The following is a 6,000-nucleotide window of genomic DNA, read 5'->3' as shown; positions in this document are numbered from 1 at the left end:
TAGCCACAGCCCTCCTCCCCCACCCAGACACCTCCACTGCGCGCAAAGTCAGCAGAATGTATTTGTACTCACCCCCTTGTGTCTGCTGTGATGTCCTCACGCGCCCATCCAAATCGGGGTAGGCCACCGCCAGGATCCGGGACATCAGGGGGGTCAATTGATGAGTGCCACCCCTCCCCAGCAGAGCCTCCGCGGTCTTCCTGCTCCCGCGGCGGATGTCCTCCCACCTCTTGCGGCAGTGGGTGCCCCGTCTGTTGTGGACCCCCAGGGTCCGGACGTCCTTGGCGATGGCACGCCAAATGTCGATTTTCTGATGGGCGCTGACCTATGTGACATGTACAGGGGGAGAAAAATAAACAATCATTTTCTGCATGCTCAATGTGAGTGGCCCCCCATCCCCACCCTTGCCATGTGGCACATGCTCTCATCTGTCGTTTGATGCATGCCTCATTCGCTCCCCTCCCCACCATCGTTCATTCACCCCACTCAACCCAGGCATTGGCCACAAAGCATGGTCCCAGTGTACTTACCTGTTGGTCTGGAGGACCGTAGAGTAGCGCATACTGGGGGAGGACCCCATCCACGATTCTCCAATTCTTCAGAAGTGAAGGCAGGGGCCCTTTCCCCAGTCGCAGCAGCCATTGTCTCTTCCAGACCGAGGTCACAGCAGCACTTGCAGTATAGGTCCTCTCCTGTGGATGATCAGGTATCGAGTGATTGAGCAGTTAGAAAATGGCGGTCACGCCCGCAGCGGTGCGTACCGCGGCGGTGCGTACCGCGGCCGCCGGCGCACATCGTCATTGGCTCCTGAGACCCATAGGGTTCAATGTTAACCAATGCGGCTTTGCGCCGCGGTCTTCGACCGCCTCCCGCCACGGTGTGCCACGCCAGCGCATTGACCTCACTTCCCACTGTCGCACTTCACAGGTCAGGCAGCCGCCATTTCAAGGGCCCACATGGCTTAAAATCTACTGCGTCACACATACCTAGGCCTTGCATCAACACTCATACAAGCCATTCAATGCATTGAGAATCGTGTACTGTGCAAGCTGTGGGAACGTACCTGTGGGTTGATTGACTCGGTGCTCCATGTTGTCCTTCCTAGGCACTGTCCGCTGGGACTTGCGAGGAGATGGAGGAATCTTCCCGTGTACAGACCGCTGGTGGACCTGTCGACAATGGAAGAAAGACATGTCATACTGACATACAGGCTTGACAGAGCCACTATACAGGAACTGTGTGCCCAACTGGAGCCAGACCTGATGTCACCCATCCGCCAACCCACAGGGATTCCCCCTCTAGTGCAGGTTCTGTCAGTACTCCATTTCTTGGCAAGTGGGTCATTCCAAACTACAGTGGCCATTTCATCAGGGATGTCACAGCCTATGTTTTCCAAGGTGTTGTCCAGAGTGTTGTCTGCCCTGTTGAAATACATGCAGAGCTACATTGTTTTCCCTGAGGTGGGCGATTTGGCTACGGTGAAGGGTGATTTCTATGCGCTTGGACATATTCCCAACATCATTGGTGCAATTGATGGGACACATGTTGCTTTGGTCCCCCCCAGCACGAGTGAACAGGTGAACAGGAACAGAAAAAGTTATCATTCCATGAATGTCCAGGTGGTCTGTTTGGCTGACCAGTACATCTCCCATGTAAATGCCAAGTTCCCTGGGTCAGTGCATGACGCGTACATCATGCGAAATAGCAGCATCCCTTACCTGATGGAACTACTTCAGAGACACCGTGTGTGGCTAATTGGTGACTCTGGTTACCCTAACCTGTCATGGCTACTGACCCCAGTGAGGAATCCCAGGACAAGGGCAGAGGAACGGTACAATGAGGCCCATAGGCGGACTAGGAGGGTGATCGAGCGGACCTTCGGCCTCCTGAAGACCAGGTTTAGGTGCCTCCATATGACAGGTGGATCCCTAATGTACTCACCAAAGAAGGTGTGCCATATCATCGTGGCCTGCTGTATGCTTCACAACCTGGCTTTGCGCCGCCAGGTGCCTTTCCTGCAGGAGGATGGTCCAGATGGTGGTGTTGTGGCAGCTGTGGAGCCTGCGGAGAGTGAAGAGGAGGAAGACGAAGAGGACGACACAGACAACAGGGACAGAGTAATACAGCAGTATTTTCAATAACATACAGGTAAGAATCAACACCGGAATTTACATTTACTTAAAGTCTCCTGCCTCTCTACTGTCTGAGTTTCCACCCAGTGTATGTTCACTGAGTTGTGTCTTTCCCTTCCAATTTCAGAGATGTGGGCCCCACTCCGTGACCTCTGCTTTGTTTCCCCATGGACTACAGCTGTGTGACAGTGGTATGTTGTCATCACAATGTAACTGGACATTTTGGCACGGTTCTGTGTAATACATTTGTTCAAAAATACAGGCAGACTCCAGATTATTTTTGTGCAATAAGTGTGTTTATAAAAGTGTAAAATTTAGGGAAATGGTTGCAATTCGGTGATGGGTGATGGTGGAGAAATGTCCATGGCAGAGTCCAGATTTTCAGTCTCACAGGTGCATTGTCCATATGCCTGTGGAAGGTGGAGCAGGGGCAGTTTAAGGTTGGACAGGGTGACAATGTGGGACAGTGGGACGACAATCAGGGGGTATCCTTTCCTGGCGGGGGTCTTGGCATCCTACTCTGTCTTCTTCCTAGATCTCAGGCACCGCTTGCGGGGTGGTTCTCCTTCTGCAGGGGGTGGGGTTCTGGTGGCCTGTTCTTGTGTCGGGGCCTCCTGTCCACTAGCGCCGGCGGAGGTGGTAGCCTGTTCTTGGTCCATGCTAGTGACAGGGGCCCTTTGTGGTGCCACATGGTCCCGCAATGTGCTGACAATCTGATTGAGAGCCAGTACGATGGTGCCCATTGCGGAACTGATGCTTCTGAGGTCTTCCCTGAACCCCATAAACTGTTCCTCCTGCAGTACCTGGAGCTCCTGGAACCTGGCCAGGACCGTCGCCATCGTCTCCTGGGAGCAGTGGTATGCTCCCATGATGGAGGAGAGGGCCTCATGGAGAGTGGGTTCCCTGGACCTGTCCCCCCCCTGTCGCACAGCAGCCCTCCCAGTTCCCCTGTTTCCCTGGGCCTCTGTCCCCTGGACCGTGTGCCCACTACCACTGCCCCCAGGTCCCTGTTGTTGTTGGGGTGGTGGGTTAACCTGGGTGCCCTGTAGTGGTGGACACACCGCTGATTGATGTGTCCTGGAGACAGAGGCATGGGCCCGCTGGGTGGGTGCTGTGCTGGTGTTCCCAGAGGGGGGTAGGTCTGCTGTGGCCTGTGGCTGTCTGAGGGGAACCGACTGTCCCGAGGTCCCCGATGGGCCAGGCTGGTCATCTGGGTCCAGGGAGACAGGGCTGCTGTCATCACTGTGGGCCTCTTCTGGGGGTGGAATGGACATTTCTGGACCCTCCTGGGCGGTGTCGTGGCGTTCGGGTCCTGCAGGGGTATAAGAGTATGGTTATTGCTTCTGTGTGTGCCATAGCGTGCAATGGGTGGGTGCCCGTGTACCCCAGTGCTGGCATTCCCTTGTGGGGGCTGTTGTGACGGTGGTTTGGGGGGGGGTATGTGCAGTGGGCATGCTTAGGTAATGGGTGTCCATGGTTTGTGGTCGCATGCAGGGCTTGGTGTTGGGATGGGTGGGTTGTGATGGTGAGACATTAGCAAGGAGGATGTGTGATGGGGGTGGGGGGGAGGGCGGGGTATGATTTGGGATGTCGGTGGGTGGGGGGGGATGAAGTAGTTGAGATTCGACTTACCAGAGTCCATTCCTCCGCCTACTCCTGCGAGGCCCTCAGGATGCAGGATCGCCAAGACCTGTTCCTCCCATGTTGTAAATTCTGGGGGTTGAGGTGGGGGTCCGCCGCCAGTCCGCTGCACCGCGATGTTGTGCCTTGATACCATGGAACGCACCTTCCCCCGTAGGTCGTTCCACCGCTTCCTGATGTCGTCCCGATTTCGTGGATGCTGTCCCACAGCGTTGACCCTGTCCACTATTCTTTGCCATAGCTCCATCTTCCTGGCAATGGTGGTGTGCTGCACCTGTGCCCTGAAGAGCTGGGGCTCTACCCGAACTATTTCCTCCACCATGACCCTGAGTTCAGCGTCTGAAAACCTGGGGTGTCTTTGGGGTGCCATGGGGTGATGTGGATGAGGTGTGGGGTGGCGTTTGAGGTGATGAGTGTGGTGCGTGTGGTGGTGTGTGGTGTTTTGTGTGTGGATGTTGTGTGGGTGATGGTGTTGTGTGCCTCTGTGTGGTGGGATTGTCTATTCTGTGCTCTCCCTCTGGCCTTCGTCCATAATTTTGGGTCGTAGGCGTTTGTGGGTGATGTGGGTGTGTGTTTTATATTGTGTTGGGTGTGTGGGAGTGGTGTTAGTATGTGTATCAGGTGTGTGTGTTTCAAAATGACCAATGTGGCAGTGTTTTGGAGCTGTGTGTGTATTTTGACCGCAGCGGTGTGTACCGCCAATGGAATACCGCGGTTGAAAGACCGCCGCGTGGATTCGTGGGTCGGAATGGAATGGGCGTATTTCTGTTGGCGTGACGGTGGAGGTTTGGTCATCGCCAGTTTTTCGCTGCCCGTTGGTGTGGCGGACTTTTGTGGATGTCGGGTTTTTGGCGGTTTGCCTGTTGCGGGTCAGAATGACCTTGGCGGTTTCCCGCGGCAGCGGCGGTGTTATGGCGGTCTTCTGACTGGCGGTAAGCGCCTTTTACCACTGAAGTCAGAATGGCCACCTAAGTCACTTATTATGAATGAATTACGTAGTGTATTGGGGGAGTTATTAGGCATCACACTTGAGGTATGTAATTGACTGTGAATAAGGCCTACATCTCAAAATTTGGAGATAGAACAATGAGCATAGAGTATTATGAATATCATGTATGCATGATTTCAAGTTTTATAGAAGTACTATAGTCAACACAAAATTATGGAATTAAGTCATTTATCATGAATGAGAAAATTTGTATTGTGGAGATGCCTGCTCCTGAGATGGATCCTAATGAGACTAGTTGTCCATTTTTTCAGTCAGACTTGTTAAACAGGTCAGTTTAAAAAATGGAAAATGTTAATGGTGTTGCTGAATACAGCATTTAACTTGAAATGTGCATAACTGTGTAAATTGAGTCATGACCTAATCATGTATATGAGTGATTGGGTTAACTAGGATGGGCGCCATGTTGAAAATAGTGTTTCGCTTATGATTGCTACATTTGGAACTATTTTTCTTGTAATATTACATTACATGTGGAAATTTTGGGATATTTAGAACAGGATTATAAACATGATTGATAACGGTTCAGAGAAATATCTCAATATGGTGCCTACATTATGATGTATGTATATAAAGTAGTAGTATTATTATGTTTCGTGAGGTAACGCGTAAAATAGGTGAAATCATGGACCGCTCAAAATAAATGCTATATTGATGGGAGTGTTGTTTTGAAGTTCTATTGATTAAGAATTGTCTCTGGCAGAGAAATATTGATTTGTGAATGTCATGATTATGGAATCACAGTGATGAAAATGTAAACATGAATTAGCATATGAGTTATAGAGGAGTTAATCACCAGGTTATTGATGTATATGAGAAACATTCAAAGATGGCGCTTGATTTTTTACATATTTATCGTTAGTCTTATATTTATGTTTAGTAGAGTAACCTTTAAAAAGTTTGTAAAATCATTGACTGCTAACCGTGATCAAGTCTCCGGCTGAAACGCGTTGGTGAAGCTATTGTAAATTAAATCGCATCTATCTGAACTTTGATGTTCGTACCATTCTTCTTATTTCCAAAAGAGGACCTTGGTTTTGATTTACAGGGTAACCGGCGCCCTGGTACGGACAGCCGCGCTAAGTGTCCCCTTGTGTTTGCTGGACTTGAAGGATTTTATATATATATATATATATGTCACAAGAAAATCTCGGAATGCAGGGACTCAACACAGCGGTCCTGGATGGGCTCCGAGAGGCCCTAATAAAGCTTCCAACACTC

The sequence above is a fragment of the Pleurodeles waltl genome, chromosome 9, assembly GCF_031143425.1.
Source record: "Pleurodeles waltl isolate 20211129_DDA chromosome 9, aPleWal1.hap1.20221129, whole genome shotgun sequence".
Taxonomy (NCBI): Eukaryota; Metazoa; Chordata; class Amphibia; order Caudata; family Salamandridae; genus Pleurodeles; species Pleurodeles waltl.
The sequence above is the reverse complement of the archived record's forward strand: the minus strand, read 5'-3'. Positions refer to the sequence as shown.